Source organism: Salvelinus fontinalis, chromosome 41 (genome assembly GCF_029448725.1).
Source record: "Salvelinus fontinalis isolate EN_2023a chromosome 41, ASM2944872v1, whole genome shotgun sequence".
Classification (NCBI taxonomy): domain Eukaryota; kingdom Metazoa; phylum Chordata; class Actinopteri; order Salmoniformes; family Salmonidae; genus Salvelinus; species Salvelinus fontinalis.
In genome coordinates this window covers 9,688,294-9,697,534 of record NC_074705.1, presented here as the reverse complement: position 1 = coordinate 9,697,534, position 9,241 = coordinate 9,688,294, and the positions used below count along the sequence as shown (strand labels likewise).

Here is a 9,241-nt window from a genome sequence, read left to right as displayed (position 1 = left end):
ACAGCTTAGCTACAGTTCATAGTGCAGATGCAAAGAGTTTAGACCATTTCCACCATATGGACAAATCATTTGCTTCACTTATTCTGCCTGATCTCTCCGTCACAGTTCAGACTAGAGGTCTTCACGAATCCACCTGTGTCCGAATACCCGAGACTAGATCCTGGACCTGAGCGGGTTCGGATCCAGAATTCTATATATATATATTGTCACGGGTCTGGGTCGAATCTGATATGATTGTCACGGGTCTCGGGTATGTGTAATTATAACTGAGCTGTCCAGAAGGACCTGTACAGATCCAAACGCGATGCTGCAGTATAGAGAGAGACAGAGAAATGGTATAATTTATGCTGCTGCTCTTGCTTTTCACGAGAGTGGCGCGTGTAGCTTGTTGTTGGCCAATCGTAAGTGTCGTGACTTTACCTTCATTAATCTGATTATTTATTTAATCCACTAGCTATGTTTAATATTACCCGATTTCAATTAATTGTGTAACAATTAACTCATTAGGATTTGGGGCACGACGGAAGAAGTTGTTTAGAGAGTTACCATCTCCCGAATTAAACTCTATAAGGTCTTTACCTATAACATCCATAAAACAGTCAACATATTAATCATAACCTCTTATCAATTCTCATTCTGAACATTTGTAACCTTCTTGGATCTGCAAGAATCCCAGCCTTGAACATTATTCAGTACTACACAAATTGGTTTAATCATTTATTTACTAGCTAACTAAATAATAACACAGAATACACATACACACTTACATGAGACAAGGGTCCCTAGTGGACTGACAAAATATAATGGCTTATTACACAGAGATGGAGAAAAAGAGAGACAGAGAAAAAGAGACACATTCTATAACTATTCTCACATTAATCATATACCTTGCACCCAAACCACCTCCCGCTTGGAATAAGAAATAATGAATGTATTTACGTGTGAAATTCCTTCGTTCATGGTTAATCTCAGTCGGAACCAAGCCTTCTCGAAAAATTGTTGTGGTGGGATTTCCTGTTGGTGTAAGGCTCTGATTGTCCACAAGAGGTCACAATGTACCTCTTCTAAATTGTCTGTAGTTTAAATGATTCCCATTGATGATGAGCGTAGTAAGATAGCTTCACTTAAATTCGCTTTTCTCGATACCTGACTTAAGACAGCTAATCAACTGTACCAGTGATTTGTCTGAGGTGAGCTTCTCCTCTCTTCCTCCTCGTGTTGGCATTCAGGATTTGGACCATGATGGACATGAGCTGCAGCTCTTAGTCTCTCTGAAGGAAGGTGAGTTAATATCTTCACCTCGTGTTGAGGTTCAAAGCGTCAACCATTTCAAAACATGTAGCTCTCTCCTCCTCACCTTTCCTGGTCTAAAGGTTGATTTAGTCACCAAGGCTTTTTATGCACTCTGGCCAAGGGGACGTTCCGTCATGCTGATACGATCTCTGAGCTCACTCGGGTGTGGCTAGTTACGTGCATAGCTTATAGGAAAAACAATTATCTCATTAGAAAACTAAAATCACAGTCCTATTCCTAACATAGGATTGTTAAGACATTGCCATTTTTATACCATTTTTTTATGACATCACAAAATAGACATTAGTTTTCCATAGACCATCTCTCATCATTCCACACAATCGGATGTTAGAAATATTGTTCCAGTGTTCACTTTTTGGACGTTAGAGTTTTGGGCATTCCTTTGGTTGATACTAAAGGGTAGAGAGAGAGAGAGTCTCCCTCTCTGGTAATTTACGACAGAGTGTGAAGGACGATCATCCAGCAGCCCCCCCCCTCCTCTGTGGGAGAGAGCGAAATCTATTTTCTGGTGCCAAAAAAGGGCAGAGGCCTCGGTCTGATCCTGGACCTAAGTTGTCTTAATCATAATCATTCAGCACTTCCCTTCAAAATGCTGCTAATCAAAACCATCCTTCAGTCAGTAAAACCAGGTTATTGGTTCACCACAGTGGACCTGAAAGACGCATACTTTCATATCCCCATTCTACCTGAACACAGAAAATACTTGAGATTTGCCTTCGAAAAATTGTGTTTTCAGTTATTTCACTCGCCCCTCGGCTTGACACTGTACACTCAAATCATGTGAGCAACACTCTCTCCAGAAAGAGTGGTGTCGTTGCCAAATTGCCTTTCAACATTCAAACTGAGAAAACAGTGCTAGAGAGTCAGAGGCTCCTAGGCCTCCTAGCTGCTGCAGTCCATGGTGTACCGTTGGGCTTGCTCCACATGTGGCCAATACAGTGCTGGTGTCCCAGAAGAGACTAGCACAAAAAGCTGACAATTTCAATGAGTTGCTGGGGAACAATACAATGGTGGTGCCTAGCACTTCAAACTCCCAGTGGAGTTCTCCTAGCCACAGTTTACAACCGGGTGACTTTGACAACAGCCACCTCCCTACAGGGATGAGGAACAGCCTTGAACTAGTCAGGGGTCTATGGTGTATGGTCAGTGTAACGGATGTGAAAGGGCTAGCTAGTTAGCGGGTACGCGCTAGTAGCATTTCAATCAGTTACGTCACTTGCTCTGAGACTTTAAGTAGGGTTGCCCCTTGCTCTGCAAGGGCCGCGGCTTTTGTGGAGCGATGGGTAACGACGCTTCGTGGTTGACTGTTGTTGATGTGTGCAGAGGGTCCCTGGTTCGCGCCCGTGACGGGGCGAGGGGACGGTTTAAAGTTATACTGTTACATTGATGCTGTTGACCCGGATCACTGGTTGCTGTGGAAAAGGAGGAGGTTGAAAGGGGGGTGAGTGTAACGGATGTGAAATGGCTAGCTAGTTAGCGGGTACGCGCTAGTAGCATTTCAATCAGTTACGTCACTTGCTCTGAGACTTTAAGTAGGGTTGCCCCTTGCTCTGCAAGGGCCGCGGCTTTTGTGGAGCGGTGGGTAACGACGCTTCGTGGTTGACTGTTGTTGATGTGTGCAGAGGGTCCCTGGTTCGCGCCCGTGTCGGGGCGAGGGGACGGTTTAAAGTTATACTGTTACATCAGCACCATGGACAACACCTCACATCAACGTACTGGAGCTCCATGCAGTTCACCTTGCACTGCGTCACTTCCTCCCAGTACTATAGGACAACGTGGTTGCACACATCAACCACTAGGGCGGACTGAGGTCTATAGCACTGCAGCAGGTAGTAATGGAGCTACTGCTTTGGGCAAACAGACACCTTACATCCCTCAGAGCAATACACCTGCCGGGTGTGGAGAAGGCAGCATACCTTCTCTCTAGTGGAGGCCCTTATCCTTCAGCCTGGCGGATACAGTCGGCTGCTAGAAGAGTTTCCAACAATTCCCTTGGTCCGTCAAGGTCTTGAGGAAGATCAGTCTCGAGAGCACGTCAGTTCTACTTGTTGATCCACATTGGCCACAGCATCACTGGTTTTCAGACCTTGTACAGCTGACAACCTCCCAATCATGGGATTCCCCTCTTCGAAAGGACCTCCTGTCACAAGCGAACGACACGCTTTGGCACCCTAACCCAGCATACTGAAGTTGTGGATGTGGCCCCTGAACGTGACGGCCTTGTAGCTGCAGGGTTGCCCTCCTTGGTAATTGATACAGTTCAGGCAGAGAGGGCATCCTCTTTGCTGGAAAGTGGAATTTGTTCTGTAATTTGACTTTTCTCCAGTAGCTTATGTCTGCAGGGAATTCCCCATCTATACTGAAGTGTTGGTCCCATGTCTCATGAGCAGAAATAAAAGTTCCCAGAGATGTTCCATACGCACAAAAATCTTTGTTTCTCTCACATTTTGTGCACAAATTCTTTTGCATCCCTGTTAGTGAGCATTTCTCCTTTGCCAAGATAATCCATCCACCTGACAGGTGTGGTACATCAAGAAGCTGATTAAACAGCATGATCATTACACAGGTATACCTTGTACTGGGGACAATAAAATACCACTCTTAAATGTGCAGTTTTGTCACACAACACAATGCCACAGATGTCTCAAGTTTTGAGGGCGCACGCAACTGGCATGTTGACTGCAGGAATGTCCACCAGAGCTGTTGCCAGAGAATTGAATGTTCATGTATCTACCATAAACAGCCTCCAACGTCGTTTTAGAGAATTTGGCAGTATGTTGAACCGGCCTTACAACCACATGTAACCATGCCAGCCAGGACCTCTACAGCCAGCTTCTTCATCTGTAAGATCATCTGAGACAAGCCACCCGGGCGGTTGATGACACTGAGGAGTATTTCTGTCTGTAATAAAGCCCCTGCTCGGTCATGTGAAATCCATAGATTAGTGCCTAATGAATGTTTTGTAATTGACTGATTTCCTTATATGAAATCAGTAAAATCGTTGAAATTGTTGCATGTTGCGTTTATGTTTTTGTTCAGTATAGATTAAAAGTGTATATGGCAGCCATCTTTATGGGTCATGGCCAGATTGCAGGTGCATCATCAGGGGCATTCTAGAATTACAATTCATTAAAGGTGCCCACAGGCTACGGCCCTCCAACGCTCCTTTAATACCCTCATGGGCGTTAGATGTTGTCCTATGATCACTTATGAGCCCACCATTTGAGCCTCTGTCTTCACTTGAGCTACACTACATGACTAAAAGTATGTGGCCACCTGCTGGTTGAACATCTCATTCCAAAATCATGGGCATTAAAATGGAGTTGGTCCCCCCTTTGCTGCTACAACAGCCTCCACTCTTCTGGGAAGGCTTTCCACTAGATGTTGGAACATTACTGCGGGGACTTGCTTCCATTCAGCCACAAGAGCATTAGTGAGGCCGGGCACTGATGTTGGACGATTAGGCCTGGCTCGCAGTCGGCGTTCCAATTGATCCCAAAGGTCAATGGGATTGAGGTCAGGGTTCTGTGCAGGACAGTCAAGTTCTTCCAAATCAATCTTGACAAACCATTTCTGTATGGAACTCGCTTTGTGCATGGGGGCATTGTCAAGCAGAAACAGGAAACAGGAAAGGACCTTTCCCAAACTGTTGCCACAAAGTTGGGAGCACAGGATCATCTAGAATGTCATTGTATGCTGTAACGTTAGGATTTCCCTTCAATGGAACTAAAGGGCCTAGCCCGAACCATGAAAAATAGCCCCAGAACATTATTCCTCCAACACCAAACTTTACAGTTGGCACTATGCATTGGGGCAGGTAGCGTTCTCCTGGCATCCGCCAAACCTAGATGCATCTGTCGGACTGCCAGATGGTGAAGCGTGATTCATCACTCCAGAGTCCAATGGCGGCGAGCTTTACACCACTCCAGCCGAAGCATTGCGCATGGGGATCTTAGACTTGTGTGCGGCTGCTCAGCCATGGAAACCCATTTCATGAAGCTCCCAACCAACAGTTATTGTGCTGATGTTGCTTCCAGAGGCAGTTTGGAACTCAGTAGTGTGTTGCAACCGAGGACAGATTTTTACTTCAGCACTCGGCGGTCCCGTTCTGTGAGCTTGTGTAGCCTACCACTTTGCGGCTGAGCCGTTGTTGCTTCTAGACATTTCCACTTCACAATAACAGCACTTACAGTTGACAGGGGCAGCTCTAGCAGGGTAGAAATTTGACAAACTGACTTGTTGGAAAGGGGCATCCTATGATGATGCCACGTTGAAAGTCACTGAGCTCTTCAGTAAGACCATTCTACTGTCAATGTTTGTCTATGGAGATCGCACGGCTTTGTGCTCGATCTTATTCACCTGTCAGTAACGGGTGTGGTTGAAATAGCCGAAACCACTCATTTGAAAGGGTGTCCACATCATTTTGTATATATAGTGTATGTGAGCTCTCAGTCAATTGGCTATTGTTTCAGCCAAGCGTGTTGGATAATTACATGCTCTTTCTACCCATCCTTCCATCCTCACTTCAGCAGAAAATGGCTCTAAAAGGCAGTGCTTCTGTCAAATCTAGCATGCTTACCTAAGGTGCTTTCATCATCACATGCTAACCAGCCCTTAATCATAGCAGCATTTCACCTGCCTCCCCACAAGAGAGTCATGAGTTGCATACCCTTTGCCCAGTTAGGGAATTGACTGCCTATCTTGCTGCAACAAGCACTGTTTGTCAACCGGAACAGTTTTTTGTGTGTTATGTGGAGAACACCAAAGGTTGCACTGTTTTGAAGCAGAGACTGGTACATTGGATTACCAATGCATTGTCAAAATTATACGCTCCACCAGGGGTATGGTCACTTCATGGGCCCTGTTCAGAGGGGCCTCCCTGGACTCTATCTGTGCTGATGCAAGTTGGGAAACACCCATGACTTTCATGAGGTACTACACACTCAATGTTATGTCCACAACATCAGTGGGGGGTGTGAATCTGGACACGGCACACTAGCTCTACCCAGAAAAGTGACCGATACCGTGAACCTTGTACATACTTATCAACCATCAGTGAGATGGACGTTCTAAACAGTGGCGTTCCACTCTTGGTGCTGTTGCACCCAGTTGAAGCCTCATGTTTTAAGTTCTAGCTTTCAGCTTGCTTGTGTATAAGGTTGTATATCACAGGTGAAATTCTGTTACCCTGTTGGGTAATTATATTTTGCTGCATCCTGTGTGGATACAAGGACGTCCCTGGGACTCATCTGGACTAAGTTAAATGGGGGGTTATCCCACTCTGTTGTCAGAAAGAACTCTTTGGTACAGCCTCTCCCCTAGGTTGTTTGGTGACATGTTACGAAAACGAAAGAGAACATTACGGATGTAACCTTGGTTCTCAGAGTAGAGTAACAGGTCGCTAAGCTTTCATGTCGTTCCGCCACCTCCATGGGGTTATGTAGACAGTATGTAACGCCACGCCACCACGCCACCTTTTATAATGACAGGTCACGTGGGTACAGTAAGGGTGTGGAGTGACTGTACAACGGTTGGTTCTAATCCTGAATGCTGATTGGTTAAAACCGCATTCCAGTCGCTGTCTATTTCACAAGTTACCACCGGCTAAATCTATGACGTTAAAATGACTATTTACTCTGTTCCATCTCACTGCACAATCCACTGTCTCATCCACCCTGCCAGGAAATGTATAAACTTGATCTCCACTATAAAAAGCATCTCCCATTTCTTTTATAGACCAGCATTTGGTTTTCAACAGCAGAGACTTGTATAAAACTTGCTGTCTGTCTCTCTGACCTTTTCAATATTGTTTCAATGTTGAATTGCGACCAGAAAGTGTGGTTCGACCTCCAGTTACATCTGGGTCGAAGAGGAAAAGTGAGGAACAGACAACTAAAGCCCAACGGCCTAAGGTATGTTGTTCATAACCTGTTTGTGTCATTTCTAAGTTGCACCCGTAATTAGGCTACTGGAAAACAATATAATAACAATGCATCCTCTCTCTCAGATACGTCACTCTCGCATATAACGAGGCCATAAAGAATCATCTGAGGGAGACACCGGTGCCAATATATCCAACAAACACCGGCCTCTCGGGCATTATCACTTAAGTCAGCTGTGGTGGATAACAACGTGAATGTATGGTTTCAGTTATTAAAATCAGCTCAAATGAATATCATGGATTGTCTTTATTTTGTCCGAACAGTGTCCCGCAAGGGATAAATAAGAACGTTGCCAGTCAGTATGGCATTTAGAAGAACAACTGGGTCGCGTCCACAGATACAGAACAAAAAAAACGAACGACTGGGTCGCGTCTCTAGCAACCCTAGATTTGTGTTGGGACTAGTGGGCCGGTTATAGTGGGCCTGCCCTATACGGAGATCCCATTAGCTTTGACAGCATTTACATACACACTGTAGGCGTAGAGATGTTATACAATATATGCAATGTACAGCAGCATGAATTGTTTTGGTAAAATATGTTTTAAAAGCCTGTCATTTTGTCTAAAACATGCTGCCCAGTGCCCTGAAAATAAATTACATACATTCCTAATGCCATTCCAATCCAATTTTTTAAATTGGACTGTGGCTAGCCTTCAGCTGGGAGGTGAATAGGAATGCATTTCTTTAGTAATAACTCCCTGGGACAAATGAGACACTATTGCGTTGCATTTCAACAAAAACGAATTTGCATAATAATGCTTACATCACTTGTTGATCTGAGGAGATTACCTCTGATAGGACATGAAATGTAATTCATTCAGATGATGGGGCGGCAGGTAGTGGTTAGTGTTGGACTTGTGACCGAAAGGTTGCAAGATCGAATCCCCGAGCTGACAAGGTAAAAATCTGTCGTTCTGCCCCTGAACAAGGCAGTTAACCCACTGTTCCTATGCCGTCATTGAAAATAAGAATTTGTTCTTAACTGACTTGCCTAGTTAAATAAATAAAAAAAATCATAACTTAATGACACAATAAAGCAAACAGCTGTAACCGATCGTCACTGACCAAACCTTTAAAGTAGAATTAGAATGTTAGCTGTGGCTATATGTTGTCAGTCTGAGTCCTGTTCCGAGTCCCAGCTGTTACTGTGCCACATCTTGTTTACAGCAGGGGCATAGGCTATGGTTGACCTAGTTGCTGCTGACAAGCCTAGGGGCCAACATCACAGACATGGAGACACACAGACACACATATTGTAATTCAATTTGTATGTTTCTAGACACACACCCTCACTGTGATTAAGAACGAATAAAGCAGGTTAATTCCATGCTAACAGAATGCTGAGACCCCCCGATTTTTCAATTCTAAATGTTTAAAATTTTTTACAAAAATGCATTTACTTGAACAGTGCAGATGCAAAGTTTGGTAACAGAAGGACAGCACAAACCATTCTTCTGTTAACAAACGTCGTATTTGCACTGTTCTTCCAATGTTTTTGTAAAATGTTCAATGGAAATTGTTAAGTCGTCCTTGTGCATAGGGGTTTTATGGTTTGTTTAACTTTGCAATCATCGGTTTTTGTTTGCCATACATTTTAAATTGAAAAATCTCGGCATCATTACCGTGGAATTGCCTAGCAGTCAGTTGCTTGTTCATTTATCTGAACATAATGGCAATGTGATTGTGTCTTAACCTACACACTGGGCAGCAGGCAGCCTAGTGGTTAAGAGCGTTGGGACAGTAACCAAAAGGTCGCTGGTTTGAATCCCGAGCTGACTAAGTGAAAAATCTGTTGATGTGCGCTTGAGCAAGACACAACCCTAAGTTGCTCTGGATAAGAGCGTCTAGCTAAATGACTAAAATGTAGTGCTTTTCCTCAAAGTTCTTCTGAATAATGGGAACACAACTTCAGACCCACTGGCTCTCAGCCTCATGTACTTTGCACAAAATGTTATGACTAATGCAGTGAATTTCAGACCTTAAGA

General features: G+C 44.3%; 1 long non-coding RNA gene across 1 annotated transcript; it reads left to right on the top strand.

Moving 5' to 3' along the window:
• Positions 1–7,101: 7,101 nt before the first annotated feature.
• Positions 7,102–7,487, top strand: LOC129840402 (uncharacterized). The gene is made up of 2 exons (XR_008757192.1): positions 7,102–7,226; positions 7,322–7,487. It is a non-coding gene; the product is annotated as an uncharacterized LOC129840402 (long non-coding RNA).
• The last annotated feature ends 1,754 nt before the right edge of the window (positions 7,488–9,241 follow it).